This window comes from Fundulus heteroclitus, chromosome 5 (genome assembly GCF_011125445.2).
Source record: "Fundulus heteroclitus isolate FHET01 chromosome 5, MU-UCD_Fhet_4.1, whole genome shotgun sequence".
NCBI lineage: Eukaryota > Metazoa > Chordata > Actinopteri > Cyprinodontiformes > Fundulidae > Fundulus > Fundulus heteroclitus.
In genome coordinates this window covers 1137882-1154707 of record NC_046365.1, presented here as the reverse complement: position 1 = coordinate 1154707, position 16826 = coordinate 1137882, and positions in this window count along the sequence as shown.

Sequence of the window (16826 nt, the reverse complement as noted above, 5' to 3'; positions counted from 1 at the left end):
GCTTCCTGGCAACTTTTATTATGGACTCTCGCTCTGGGCCGTCAGATCCTGCCATCACCTTCACTCCGGTTCTGTTGCTACCAGCTCCTCTAGCCTCATCTAACCTCCATCCATCAACCCTGCAATAAAGACTCTCAATTGTAGTCCCGTGTGTGTGTGTGGTTCTGAGTTCATCCGTAGACAAATCCTGGCACTAATAAAACATCCATAACTTGCTGTCACTCTATAGTTTTGAGATCACGTGCGGTGCCCCTTGAGCGCCCCCTGCCTAGATGCCAAGGAACTGCCGGCCTCACCTACAACCAGTTCTTTGTCGTTTATGATCGCCCAGCAGCACGAAAACATGCTACCTGCACACAGTTTAATGACCAAAACACAATTCGTAATCCACATACCTTAAATTATGGAAAATCAGTTCATAACTGTTTGAACAATTAAATTTATGATCTAGAGACATGAAGATGCATTCACAGAATGGAAGCCAGCGCAGTTAACATGGGATTGCGCAATCCCAGGGAAGGCCAAGCTCGCTGTGGCCTTACCGGCTTCGCTATCAAGCGCCACCAAGGATTTACATGAAAAATAGTGAAAAGCCCACGATTTTAAAGACAATATGATCAAAAATGAGGAACTTAGATTAAAAAATTACTTATTACAAATTACTGAGTGAATCACAATTTATATTTTATATGTATATATATATATATATATATATACACACACACATGTATTAACATATATTCAGGTGGTGATAGCAGCAAAAGTCACTTCTTTCAGGATTATTGCACGGGTTATAGCACAGTGTATTAAATAGAGTATTGCACATTAGTTATTGCACATTAGGTATTACAGTTATGGTTACAGTTATAGTGCGGCATTGTATAATCTGGTAGCAGCAGGAATGAATGACCTACGGTAGCGCTTCTTTTTACAGACAGGATGTCTAAGTCTGTCACTAAAGGAGCTGCTCAGCTCCTCTACAGTCTGGTGCAGGGGATAGAAGGTGTTGTCCATGAGCTTGGACAACACCCTCCTCTCAGCCACTTCCTCCACCGAGTCCAGAGTGCAGCCCAGGACAGAAGTGGCCTTCCTAACCAGCTTATTCAGCCTCTTTCTGTCCCGCTCTGCACAGCCAGCAGCCCAGCAGACGACAGCGTAGAGAAGGACTGAGGCCACCACAGAGTCATAAAAGGTCTTTAGCAGAGGCCTGCTCACACCAAAAGACCTCAGCCTCCCCAGGAGGTGGAGGCGGCTCTGGCCCTTCTTGTATAGAGCGTCGGTGTTATGTGTCCAGTCCAGTTTATTGTTGACCTGAACACCCAGGTATTTGAAACTCTCCACAGTTTTTATGTCCTGCCCCTGGATGTTCACAGGTGAGTGAGGTGGAGGTCTTCTCCTGAAGTCTCCCTATCTTTATGGTGAGGTCCTTGCTAGTTAATTGATTATTATATAAGTAAATAAACAATAAGTGATAAAAATTTGTCCCAATTTACAAATGCCTCTGGAAAACCATCGAGCAGAGCTGTATCTGTTGTAGCCATAGGCATGGAGCTCACTGCACTTTAACACATTAAAGTTACTGCAAAGGGAAAAGCTTTCACAAAGATTGTAAGGTCAGGCTTGCCATTAAAGCATAATTATTATGTAAATTTGTACCATCAACTGTTTTACACATTAGCACAATGGTCTCAAACTTAAATCCTCAAGGGCCAGTGTCCTGCAACTTTTACATGTGTCTCTTGCTCTACCCACCTGAATCAAATGGCTAAACTACCTCACTAGCATTCAGCCATCTCTGCAGGGCTCTGCTAATGAGCTCATATTGGAGTCAGGTGTGTTGAAGCATCTAAAAATTGCAGAACACCTCCCTCGATGACTGGAGCTGCTTTAGGATCTAACTTTACACATTTAGCATAAATATAACTGACAATCACAAAGCTAAGACACATGAATAGATTGTATTCCAGACATCCAATGAGTAGAAAGCCTTCATATAGATATCATATGAGAATCAATACCACTATGTTTATATATGAGCGTTAAGTTAGATGTAAGGGTCTCCTGACAGGAATTAGTAAGTTGATCATGACCTAGTATAAGAAAGGGAAAGTGATTGGAAATGACAGCAACTCAGCTTGAAGTTGTAGGCTACTTAAACTGACAGAGTTGCGGCAATAGTAATTGGCAACTTTCTGCAGGAACTTCATGTAGTCTTCAGATTAGCTCAAGAATGAATATATATATATATATATATATATATATATATATATAATTTGTATTTTGATTATTAGTCATCTTCAACCACTGAACAAGTTAATTTAATATGTAGTGGAAATGGATGGCTACTATATAACATTGCTAGCAGATGAATATCTCTGTCACCCTAAATGTCACACTTATAAATGCCAATACTCAATTGTTTACTTAATTACTTACTATTTGTCATGGTTCCCCCCTTTCTGTCCGCCACACAGATCTGTTTAATTTATTTCCATCACTACTAATCTACCGTTTACTTCTTCATCCAGAGGACGATTACAAGGCTTTAAACAACAGCCGAAGCTATTAATAATTAATGGACGTTAATTTACCTCAGTTATGTAGAAAGAAAATCAGAAGCTTTAGCTGAAGAATTTACTACAGGTATTTGCTGAGACACCACCATCTCAATAATTTTTTCGAATCCCTTTTTTCCTCTATAAGTGAGTGAAGTTTTGGCAGATCTGCTGTATAATTTATACACTTTTATCATTGCGTCTAGGCACTTTGCATGTTCTAACCTGTTAGATTTTATTTCATTAGTTTAAAGATTTTGTCAAGTAAAATTATTTTCAGAAGGTACACTGAGGTGTCTCTTTGTTTGATGTTCCAGATACACCGGAGACTCTACGGTCCGGGGCTGTATTAACGGTGAAAACCCTTATTAGGTGCATAATAATAGGCACTGCCCATGCATTTGAATGGCAGTTGCCTAATAAACAGGTTTAAGTCTCTGTTAGTTATTGTTTTATGAATATCTGCCTGGTAAGATGTGTTATTATAGAACTATTCATAAAGGAGAGAACCTGCCGCCAGTTCTGGGGAATGTAATTCTCCAGATGTTCTACATGGGTTCAACAAAAACAGCTCCATAGGACCTCAACAGAAAACACGAGAACAGGAACATGAGCGGAAGGCAGGTCCACTTGGACACCGTCTTTGGAGAACTTGAGAATGAGAAAACATTATGTGAGTTGACCTCGAGTCCATATCAGGGAATTCGAGAACAGGAACACAAGGCACATTAACTTCGACTCCCAAAATGGAGAACTCCAAAACAGAAACAGGAAGGGATGACTAATATGTTGGTGTTAGTGATTAAGGCAGCAGAAACAGCCTGAGGATTGGGCTCTGGTGCTTGGAGACGAGAAGCTGCATCTGGTTCTTGGGGGCAAGGAACAGGCTCTGGTGTTCAAAGGTGACAAGGAGAGGGCTATGTTTCGCTTGCCTAGACTTTGCCAGTTATTCCCTCAGAGACTGGAGTGATGGCATTTAAGGGATCCTAAAGATAATAATACTGGTTTTCTGTATAGAGGTGAATCTGTAAGCACCTGAATCCAGAACCTGTAGGTGTTTGTGAGAGTGCACTTGTGTATGTAAGGTTTATCAATAAGAAAATACTCTATAGTGGTTGTGAGCAGCCAAATATCTCCCCAGAAGATGGCACCAGGGGATCCGTAACATCACTCTTCTTTTTTTTTAAATCTGTGTGTGGTGAGTGGGGCACAAGGGAAGGATGGTGTGAATGAGTTTTCTTTTTCTTTTTTTTCCTTTTTTTTTTTTCCAGGTATGGGTGTGGTCCGCTCCCTCTCCCAAGAACATCTCAAGTCTCCGCTAGGTGCGGAGCCCATCCCCCCACGTCCTGCCCTCCTCTGCTTCGTTGGCAGGCGCCTTGGCCCTCTGGCGCATTGGTTGGCTTCGGGTTTGGGGGCGTTCCCGGGCGTGCGCTGGCCCACTCCCGGTGGCCTCTTCGCGGGGCCTGGCCCCCCGGGGGGCGGCCGGGGCCCCCGTCGCGGGGGCGGGGCGCCCCTGGGGCCTCTGGCCCCCAGGGCCCATGGCCGGGACCACTTCAGCGGGGCTAGCTGCCGGCGGAGCCCACGGGCTCGTCCCCGCGGCTCTTGAGGGCGTCGGCATTGCGGTGGCTGGGGGATTTCCTCGGGGTCGTCTCTGCTCCTTCCTTGGGGGGGGGGGGGGTTGCAGATATCCTGTGTCGGCCCCTCCTGGGCACCCTGCTTTAGGGGCCCCTTTGGGAGTCCGGTATTATGGGTCCCCTGGCTCCTGCCTCTGTGCTCGGGGAAGGCGGGCCTTTGGTTCTCCACACCACTATCAAGCTATTTCCTTCTGGATAATTTTCACCTAAACTAGTGCAAACTCACATCTCCCACAGGTGCTGGGTCCCAGGTATTAAGTGTTCACTTATATACAGTACTCTTATAATTTATTTATTTATTTATGTTTTTTCACTTTCTTTTTTCAAGTATCACATTACACATGTCAGCTTACATAATAATATATATGATTTAGCAATGGCATCTAGGTGTTATTCGATTGTATCTGTTGCTTTATGTCTGTTGGTTGTGCTGTTCTTTTTGCATCTCTCTTTCCAGGGGACGGAGCAGACGGAGAAGGTTTTATCATTCTCTCCCTTTCACCTCTACTCTTTCACCTCTACTCTTTCTTTTTTTTCTCTTCTTGTTCTTCCTTTACTTTACTTTAAAAAAAATAATAAAAAATCACTCTTCTTTTTCTTTGTTAACAAAAGTAAAACATCTCTATTTCAATGTTTAGTTGGGTGGAAATGAGGTGGAGTTTAGTGGATTCGCTCTTCCTGCTGAATGTGCCTTCCTGAAGCAGGGGATACAAATTCTGGCAGGGATAACTTGGTTGTCACGGACACCTGTCAAATACTCCTGCCGCTCAATCTGGCAGTTCTTCTGCGTTAAATTGACAGAATAGGGAATCTCCAATGCAGACTTAAAATGCTGTGCAAATCTTTCAAGAACATATTTTATCCTCTTAGATTTGCATTGTGTATTCACACAAGCTGCTTCTATCGGTGAAGCATGTTATCTTTCAAAACCAAGCAAAACATACATATAGAATATGGATGGTGTTACAGATAATTCCAGTTCCCACGGCCCCTGAACGGAACAGCTGGGAATATATTGTCCAGCCATTGTGTTCAGATCATTTAAAAAAAAAAAACAAAAAAAAAAAAACTTCAATCTGAAAAGTTGTTTAGAACTTGCTCTCGGCTTCACATCTTTTTTTCAGTTGCAAAACCTTTTTCCCATTTAAAATTTTTGGGGGAGGTTTAAAATAGTTTTTCAGGTTCAATTTTTTTTCTTTTGAACAAACTTAAATGTTTTCAGGTTAAATTATTTTTCTTTTGAACAAAAAATGTGTTTCTTCAGGTTATTATTATTTTATTTTGAAAAACTTTTTGGCCCCAATTTAGCTCCATAAATGGATGGATGGCTGGGTGGCTTATTTAGCTGCAGAAAGAGAGCGGCACAACATGGGACTAATCAGACATGGGGTGAGTTTGAGAAGTTTAAAAAAAACAACTATGATACATTATACTGAAATTCTGTATCATTCTGTCTCAATTTTGTAAATGATAACTGTTACTGTTTTTTATTTTATTTTTTTGTCTGTATGTGTAGTAATTTTTAAAACAGTTGAAAGATGTTTGTTCAATGCACAAATCTAACACAAATATTGAAATGCAGAGCTGTAAATAACCATTAAATGAACAAAATAGTGCAGTGAGTTGATTTTTTTAAGGTCTGTTCTTTTTCACTAATCTTTTTTGCAGAGTAGCCACATTCAAACTGTCATATCTTTTTCAATTTTTGTTGATTTCGTTGGACAGCTTAGAGTCCACTTTTTCAGAATCTATAAATGACTCAAAACAGCCCTGGGGAGACGTGTTCCTGGTTTTGCTGTGGCCTATCACATATGTGTATTGTGAGAATGTTATAAATGGAAGTGTCTAAGATGTATAATACAATTGGGTGTGAGGATGTCACAAGTCTTTTTGGAAGATCTACAAGTTCAGTCCTGGTTCTCTATTTGGTTGGCTGGATCAGGCCTATGTAGGAAGAGGTCGAGAACTGATTTTTAGTACAACTCCATCCCTGGGTACGGGACCGGTTGTGGATAATGAGCTTAAGCCAGTGTCTTAACAAGGACAGAGGTTTACACATACATTCGATACCACAGCACAGCTCTGATACACAAAACCTTTCACCTTTCTAAGCAGCAGATTCATTTCCATCATGTTTATATTTGCACATGGTTGTTAGAACATATGGAACTGCCATTGTCAGGCCTTTTGCAATTGCACCTATGCATAAACATGACATCTGGAGGTCCATGATTCATTTATTGATATCTTAAATTTTTATATGCTGTAACACAAGGAGGCAGTGTGCTTGACCTTTGAAATACATATTTAGGGATGCAATTTTGTATTTAGGGACACACCAGTAAAGTAGCGATAGCACATGTGACCCATATATGGGGGCCTTAGTCTTCAACATGGTCATCCCGGGTTCGACTCCAGCCCATGTACCTTTGACACATGTCTTCACCCCGTCTCTCAGCCCCCTTCCCGTAGGCCTGCTTTGATTAAAGGCCACTAGTCCTACAAAGATTACACAAAAACATTTTAATATTTAGATCAAGTCATCATTTACAAATTGGCATACTGAATATTTATTTTACTAGCTTTTTATGTTATTCAGTTGTTTTTGCTGAACTAAACAGCATTTATGACTGCATTTTCATTTTGTCAAACAGATGCTCTAATTCACAGGTTTTTCATCAAAATAAATATATTATTATTATTAAACTGTTATTGCAATTGAAAACTCACACCTATGGTGAAAAACTACCATGTACTCAAGGTTAACTCTGTCTTGGAGGAAAGCCTTACTTATTGTACATAGTTATGATTATTCTACAGCCATAAAATCAAAATGTAATGATAAAATGATGACTAACCAAAAGAAGATTAAAATAAGCAAACAGAACAGAAAAGAACCTATTGTATTAACTGTTTTTATCTCATTCAGTCTATAAACTCTTATTAAATCTTTTGTATTTAAGGTTACTGAAAATTTAGCACTGATGTTTGCTGTAAATATTGTTTGCAATTTGTATGCTTGTCCTTCAGTAAGAACAGTAATTTTCTTCATCACTCGTTGCTTTAACATGTGTTTACATTCTATTTAATGAGCTTGTTGAACTGGGGCCTGTGGCGGTTACGGAAAGTTGTATGTAACAGCTTTATGCCTACACTATATGCTATATCCGTGTGTATAATAAACTTCAGTAAAATTATCAGGATTTAAAGAATCACAGTAGGAACATGAAGATTTGAAACATGAATTTAAATAATTGTCTAAATTATTTTATTCTGAACAGCAACACTTCTGCTTCGTCCACACTGCTGCTCACATAATAATTTCAAAGGCAGTTTTGCCTGCTGCACCCTGAGCACTTCCTGGCTCCTTCCACCTTAATCACCCACACCTGTCAGTCTCTCATCATCCCTGGACTCAATCCACCTGCAAGCTCCACTATAAAGGCTCTCCTTCTCCTCTTCCCTGCCGGTTCGTCCTCATCTTCCTGACATGAGTGTCTCCCTTCCCTCGTTGTCTGGTCTGACCACACTCCTCCCTATGCTCCTGCTTGGATTCCGTTCCAAGCCCTGCCCGGGTTCCGTCCTGAGGCTCTCCTACCAGGCTCTGCTCGGGTCCCATCCCGAAGCTCACCTGCTGCCTCGGGTTCCGCCCCAAGGCTTACCCAAGGTCCTCCACCTTCCTCCCGTCAGCCTGCTCCTGCCTTCACCTTCCTCCTGCTCCATCCCGGTAAAAGACTCTGGTTCTCATCTTCCACAATCTATCATCCTTCAATAAAACTCTCAAAACGAGCTCTGTGTGTGGTTGTGTTCAGGTTCATCGAGACAAATTATGACAAATACAAATAATTTATTTAAATTTTGATACAAAGACTATGGAATTTTGATACAAAGACAGCAGAAGCCAAGCCAAAAACACAGCAGTACAATGATGCTATCTAGTGACACTTTCACTTAGCTGGCACTCTAGCCTCCTCACTCACTTTGCTCCTTGCTTGGTCCTTTCTAGACTTGTCTCGGTAGTAAGAATCGGTTGAGTCAGACAACTAAGGCCGACCTCAGACCGCCACTATCAGCTTTTCTTCCATGTTGAATGAAAACAGCTTCGTCTCCGCCGCGCTCCTTTACCCCATGTCACAACCATATCCAGTTCCTGATTGGATGTTGTGGCGTGACAAGACACAAAAGTTCAGCTTCTCCAAATTCAACAACTGTCGTTTTACATTGGCTTGCAGGCTTCATTTTGATCGCCACAATTGTGAGTTGTGCGTCACTAGAATTGCTTCTGTGGCCTTGCTTAGTGTTCTGTCGCATCACTCCTGTGTTGCGCCTGTGTATAGGGATATCATGTAAATCTGTCGCTCGGCCTGCCACATTCCTGTTCATTGTGAACACACCTTAACAGTGTCACCTTATAAAGATGGATGGTTTGCTTTTTCTTTGATTTCAATCAAATTTTCAGTTAGATTTTATTTATTTAGCACCAACTCACAATACATTCAATCAAATCAGACAGATTGGTCAAAAAGTTTCCTATCTAAGGAAACCCAGTAGATTGCATCAAGTCTTGACAAGTAGCATTCACTCCTCCTGTGAGTGTAGCGCCACCATGGGCACTCGTCTGCATTGTCGATGGCTTTGCAGCAATCCCTCATATTGAGCATCCATGAAGTGACAGTGGAGAGGAAAATTCCCCTTTAACAGGGAATTAAAAGGGCTCAGTGTAAGTCATCTGCTTTGACCGACTGGGACTTGGAGAAGACATAGCAGAGACACAAAAGCACACACTAATCCTTTGTATGTTATATGGCAATAGTGGATGATCTGTTTCCCCTGGATGGTGTCACAGCTAAAATAACTCCAGAACAAGTGTACCTACAGTGAAGGAAAAAATGACAGAGAATAAAAAAGTAAAAAGTTGAAATAAAAACAAACAATGCAAATTGGAGACCAACCTTGAAGTAACAAATGCATGGACTAGTTTTTCAGCATCACCCCTGGACAGAATATTTCTAATTCTGGCAATATTCCGGAGGTGAAAAAAGGAAACTCTGGAAACCTGTTTATTATGGGATTTAAATGACATGTCTTGGTCAAGGATAACACCAAGATTTTTTACTTTATTACCAGAGGCCAAGTTAATGCCATCCAGATTAAGTGATTGATTAAGAAGTTTATTTTTTGAGGACTCTGTTCCAAATATTACAACTTCTCTCTAGTCAGAATTTAAATGCAGGAAATTTAAAGTCATTCAGCTTTTAATGTAATCAAGACATGCCTGTAGTCAAAGTAATTGATTGGATTCATCAGGATTTATGGATAACTATAGCTGAGTGGAAATTAATCCCATGCTGTCTGATAATTTTGCTAATTGGAAGCAAATAAATAGTAAAGAGAATTGGTCCAAGGACTGAACCCAAGTGACCCTAGAGTTTGAAGAAGATTTATTATTAACATGAACAAACTGGAATCTGTCCGACAGATAAGATTTAAACCAGCCTAAAGCTTTCCCCTTAATCCCTACAGTATGTTCAAGTCTTTCTATGAGAACATTGTGATCAACTGTATCAAATGCAGCACTGAGATCTAACAGGACAAGTATAGACACAAGTCCATTATCTGAGGCCATGATAATATCATTAGTGACCTTCACCAGAGCTGTTTCAGTGCTATGATTAGCTCTGAAGCCTGACTGAAACTCTTCAAATAGTTCATTGCTTTTTAAATGGTCACATAGTTGATTAGCAACTACTTTCTCAAGAATTTTAGATAGGAAAAGAAGATTGGATATAGGTCTGTAATTCATTAACTCATCTTGATCAAGAGAAGGTTTCTTAAGTAAAGGTTTAATAACAGCTACTTTAAAAGCCTGTGGTACATATCCATTTACTAAGGCTAGATTAATCATGTCTAAAATAGGGGCATTGATCAAAAGGAACACCTCCTTAAATAGCTTGGTTGGGATTGAGTCTAACATACAAGTAGAAGGTTTAGACAAAGCTAAAATTTTAGTTTAGAAAGCTCTACTGCTTCTAAACAGTCCAAACACTGATCAGGTTCTACAGATTCCTCTAACACTGCCTCACTTACTGAGGACCAGTTAATCAAGAATCCCCTAAAGTCATTACTGTACTAAAGAGAAATTTAGGATTATTTTTATTCTCCTCTATTAATGATGAAAAATATGCTGCTCTAACTCTGCAAAGGGTCTTTTTATACAATAGTAGATTAGGTAGGAATTCTTATGGTGTGTAGAACTATGCATGTATTTATATCTAGCTCAAAGCAGAGAAAAACAAACCACACAAACAGTAACAACTGTAAAAAACATAAGTAATTGCACAGTTTAAATTTAATTCCCACTCCCACCTTGTAAATAGGAAATGACCGATAACAATTTCTCAAGTAAGCATCTTTTCTTTATTGTAGAGATGCTGTAATGTCCTCCATATAGTTCACTGATATGAGCCTTTGAGTCCACTCCTCCAATGTTGGTGACTGTGGCTTGAGCCAATTTGTTGTAATTGTTTTATGAGCAATTAACAGAGCTTGCAGCGTATACCTCTCACCCATACACCTATTTCCCAAATAGGTGTATAGCGGGCACTCCCAAAAGATGTGTAAAAAATCTCCTACTTGGCCGCGTACCTCTAGCAGCCAAGGAGGATATTATTATTATTATTATTATTATTATTATTATTATTATTATTATTATTATTATTATTATTAGCTGGAATCACTGGAGTATTAAAGAATATCATCCATATAAAACCATTTTAAAAACCACCACTCTGGAGAGGTCAGGGGTAGAAGGGGATATACAGACTGCCACGGAAAGTCTTGGGACACGTCATGTGCTGCGAAAAAGGCTCAATATGCTGAGGGATAAAAAATTTAAGTACCAGTTCTGGGCACCAGTGCATACCAGCTCACTTAAGGTATTGTAAATTAATAGTAGATATGTGCTAAAAATACATCAAAGTATAAAGTTTTACATAATGTTTCTGTGAGTAGCAGCCATCTTGAATATGAAGCTATGAGGTTATCCTTCAAGAATAACCATAATCAAATTTTGTTGAGACACAGGCTCAGAATTTGCACATAACACAAAGACACAGAGAGACACAAAGAGATAATGTTCAAGTTGAATGCATCAGCAACAGTTTCTGACAAGCTAAGAAGCAGGCAAACCGTATTTTGTTATGCCTTTTTTTAATCAAACATTTAAATATCATCATATGCTGTCACTTTACATAACAATGTAAATGACAATGTGCAATTCCGTGAATGTTTCAGACAAAACACCCCTGAGAGGATGAAAAGTGTGCATAGCTTTTTAAGTTTTTGGTAATGAAATAGTCATTAGCAAAAACTTAAATGTTCAAGTTATTTGATACTCTAGTCAAAAAGACAGGTATGAATCAGTTTACAGGATGATGTAAAATACTGTGCAATTGGATGAATGCAATATACCAGGGACTCCAAAAGTGTGGTGCGCACACCCCTGGGGCTGCATGAGCTGCCTCTAGGAGGTGTGCGAGATGACGAATGTAATGGCTGTCTGACAGTGTCTTTTCACCACACCATGAAGATGTGTAAATAAACATTTCTTTGTAAAAATTAAAATCAAAAACTGTATATCTAATACATAAATAAAGACGTATTCCCACAAAAATGTTTTCAAGATGAAATATAGAATAAGTTATCTTCTTACACGCATTGCGCAGTATATGCACACCTGGCCTTTGGCCTCTACTTCAAAGATTCTCACAAATATGCTCAGTTGGCTGAAAGCAGGCAAACTGTCATGCAAGTGAGACACCTAAGGTGAAAGTTAGTGGTGAAGGAGGAGAGGAACCAAGAGAGAGTGAAGAATCAGAAGCAACAGATGAGAGAATTGCAATGAATCCGGGAGAAGAGAACGAGCCGGATTAAAAAAATGCCTCTCTAGCTCTCTACTCTTCTTCACGTCGTTTATGTCTGTAGAGGGAAAATTTAATTGGGGCTAAAAGTTTTATTTACATGATTAAATTGAGTGACTCTGTCTGTCTATCGATCATGCAGCACCTACAAACAGCACTGCCCATGGTGCTGTGACTCTGAACGCGCTACAAGAGCTGATGCACATGTCATGCCCACACCGCTGCCGCCACCGCAGCTGCTGGTGGGAAAATTGGTGGTAGACGCAATTTCTTGACTCTGCTCACGCACGGAGCTGTAATAACTTTCATTATACTTCAGACAGGTGCAGTTTACTTTAAATATACAGTTTTATTGCACAATCAGAACGGAACAGGGAAACCGGCAACCAGCAGTGGTGGGTGCGACGAACTGAGGTGGGTTGCCATGGGCGTGTTTACCTACAGATTGTAACCGCTGTGAAACAATCAGGAAACAACTTTTTATTTATCTGATTAATAACAGCTTTATTGAGGCCGACAGTCACTCTCTGTTATTGTTACACACTGTCTGTTATTGTTACACTTATTTATTTCATGTACCAGATTTAGCTGGTACATGAAATAAATAAAGTGAGAACACAGGTAAATTATCAGAATTTGGTCTGTGAAACCACCTGCTTCAGGGACATTTCAGGTTGTCTGTGGAGGTTTGACCAATATGCGTGTCGCTTTCTTTCTCTGGCTCCAGGCTGAGCCACTGATGCACCTGAGAATCCTCAGGATCCTGTTTTGGATGTTGTGTGTAACTTTATTGCAATTTAGTTCAAATTATGTTCTAATTTTATTTCCATAACCTTTGTTATGATGGTTGTGTTATTGTAACTGCAATTTTATTTCTCATTTTTCTGTTCTGGTCATTTGAGAATGATTAAACATGCTGCCTTTGATATGGCTATAAAAAAAACATTAGCATGTGACAGACAGCGTAAATAATCATGTAACAGACTATGGTTTATTTGATTCTCAGCAGCGAATGATAGCCCTCACAACTTCGGGAAAGAAGCTTTTAAATCTATTATTTTTTATTTAATTTTAATGTCACTGAAAGAGCTCTCCAACTCTACAACAGCTCCAGAGTCAGAGAACGTCTGTAAGCAGCCTGGTGAATTGATGGAGAATTCTGCATTGTAGAGGGTGAACAGAAACTGCCAGCACAGTTCGCTGTCGTGCTTCCACACTGCAGACCAGCCTGTGAGACACATTTCTGTGTCCTCACATGCTGCCGTCGGCCACTGAAGTAATCCAGTATCCACTGGAAAATGTGGCTCCAGTTTGACCTTCAGGAGTGGGGGGCGAATGGTTTTGAAAGCACTGGAGAAAGAATATAATCATCACAGAGCCCCCAGGTTTCTCCATGTGGACCAGAGCTCCGTGTAGCAGATATATGATGGATTCATCCACCCTCATGCCTCACCAGGGGGCAAAGATTGTTGAGTATCAGCCGCTCAAGGGTCAGTGCTACGGGTCTGTAACTGTTGAGGTCTTTGGGGTGGGCAGTCTTAGACACCAGTTCAACACAGGTCTTTCACAGCTGTGGTAATCTCCCCAGTTTCAGACTGATATTGAAGATGTGATATCCTATGATGCCACATAGCTGATACATGAAGCACCTCAGGAATCTGGAGCTGATGCCATCTGGATCTGCAGCTTTCCTCACTTTGGTTTTTCACAGAATGTTCCTCACCTGGCGTGTTCAGAATGACAGGGTGGGGGAGGAGGGCTGATTCATGGAGTTATCCAAAGCACGAGGGGGTGGATGATAGCTGAGATCCGAGAGATGTGAAGTTCTGGGTAGTTGAACATGCGGTCATCCAGGATGAGAGTGCCTGTGACATTTTCTGCTGGATTGGGGTTGGAGGATGCTGGCTGATCAAATCACAGAAAATGCTGATTTAGCTTATTCATCCAGTTCATATTGGCTATGACTTGAACGTTCTTTGTGACCTAAAAATGTTTTTAGGAATTTTCCAAACATCACTGATGTCTTGCAGCTGCCCCTCAATTTTCTTCTTGCAGCCGTTTGTCCCTTCTCTAAAGTTCTTCCTCAGTTCTTTTTGCACAGCTTTCAGATTCTCTTTCCTTCACGACCTGAACAGTCTCCTCTGCCCCTTTAGAAAAGCTTTTATGTCAGGTGCTTATCCAGGACTTGCTATCGCAGCTTTCCCTTTGGGGGTTGCTCTTGTGGTCCTTTGCTATGGGGGCTCTTTCAGGTGTCTGGGGTTCTAGTTTCCCTGGTGTCTGCCTTTGTGCTCTGGGGCCCGGGTCTTTGGCTCCTCACAACCACTACTGAGCATTTTCTTATGGATAACCCTTACATATACAAGTACACTCTCGCAAACAACTACAGGGGCTTGGATCCAGGTGCTTACAGGTTCACTTCTATACAGATAAAGCTATCATTAGCTTTAGCTGTCATTTATACATCTTTTATTAAATAATACTACATATTTTTCAGTGATGTTATCAAGGCGTTGGTTGTTTGTACCTGTAATAGTTTATTGATTGGTTTTGCTGTTCTTTTCATATTTCTCTCGGCAGCTGTAGAAGACTCTGAGGATGTTGTCTTGTACACTCTTTTTACTCTACTCGATTTTTATCACCTTTTCTGCATTGTGGTCTTTTTTTATTTTATGTTGTGTATTGGGTTGAAGCAGGTGGAAAGTAGGACCCAAAGGGAACTCTGATGTGTTGCCTATTTTGAATAGATTTACTCAAAACCCATTTTAAACCCAGGTAATAGCCACATGGGGTGCCCCAGGAAGTTTGCACCAACACATATCCTATGTAATCCACTTCATAAAATCCATATGACTTTATGAAGTGGTTGCAACACAGGAGATCCGCCCTGTCCTCCACCTCATGGTATTTTGGAAGGGTTAAGCAGTGTCAAGACTGCCTACAACCTGGTTTTCCAAATCTGCCACAATTCAGCCACATCACAATTGGTTGTATAGGTCATAGGAAGCAGAATATAGTCTTAATCCTGCGTGTAGGGGTTTACACTGGCCAAGAAAATCTAACCTCGGATCAGTGACGACTGAACATAAAATGTTGTCCAGTCACCAAACAGCTAAAAGTATAGAAGTAAGCAATGCTTTAAATGAAAGCTACAATATATTCGGGTTACAATCATCTCATCTCTATTGTCAGAAATCATATTAATGTCTGTTGCACAATGTATGTGTGGAACACTGGAGGTTTCAGTTATTCTAGATCAGGGGTTCCCAAACTTTTTTAGCCGTGCACCCCCTTCCGTGTCCCAACTGGGTTGATGCACCCCCAATCTTCAAAAAAATAAAAATAAAATTTATTTTTATATATATATATATATATATATATATATATATATATATATATATATATATAGCAGTTGCAGCTCAAATGTCATGACACAGGTTATATAAATAAAAGTAGAACATAATTTGAGTTAAATTGCAATAAAAAAAATTACACACAACATCCACAGCAGAAGCCAGAGAAAGATTGGTCACACATCCACAACCTGAAACGTCTCTGAAGCAGAGACCAGGTGGATTCTCAGACTAAACGCTGATGATCTACCTGCGTGTTCTCACTTTATTTATTTCATGTACCAGCTTCTTAATCTGAGTCTGACTCAATTTACATTGCAAAATACAAACATGAAGAAGTTTGATTTGTGTCCAATGATGAGCAAGTCAGCGAGCTACACTTTAGTAGAGCAGCACAGAGTAACAATGACATAGCGCTCCATAAAGCTGTTATTAATTAAAGGAATAAAACGTTGTTTTCTGATGGTTTTACAGCGGTTACATCCAGCAGGTAAACACGCCCATAGCAACACACCTCATCTTCCTGCAGTCCCACCTCTGGTTTTCTGTTTCTGTCTGAATATGCGGTAAAACCGCAACTTTAAAATGAAATGCGCCTGTTTCAATGAAAAGTTCAGCTCTGTGCGTGAACATAGTCAACCAACCGCGTATACCCCCCACCCAACCCCACCCCCCGGCAGCAGCAACGGAGGCTGCAGCGGTGTCTCAGGTTCAATCACGGCCCCATGAGCAGCGCTGTTTGTAGGCACTGCGCGAACGATAGAGAGACAATCACTCAATCTAATGTCGTATATAAAACTTTCGCCCCAAATTCTAGTTTTGCTCAGCTGACGTAAACGATGTGAAGCGAGGAGACAGAAAGAGACATTTTCTTATTCTCGCTCATTTTCTTCTCCCGGATCCGTTGCAATTCTCTCCTCTGTTGCCTTCAATTCCTCTCTCCCTCTCCTCCTTCATCACTAACTGTAACCTTAGATGTCTCACCTGCATGACAGTTTCCCTGGTTTTAGCCAATTGAGCATATTTGCGAGAATGACTGAAGCAGAGACCACAAGCCATGTACGCATATACAGCACAATGTGGGTATTTCATCTTAAAATACTGTGAATACTGTAACGTTCCGTTATGACACCCAAACACCAGACCGAGTTTTTGCTGCTAACACTTTATTTTAGGAGGACAGAACGGGACAGATTTCACCCCGCCAGTCCCCCGAACCACCACTCTTTTCCCTGGAAGCCACACATTTCTTCCGGTATAAACCCAAAACCACCTACTTAAAGGAACAGTAAGTGTGCAGCAGCACGCTTTGGGAATCCCTGTTCTAGATATAAGAAATATTTTTTGTTGGTCCTCTCTAGGACCTTT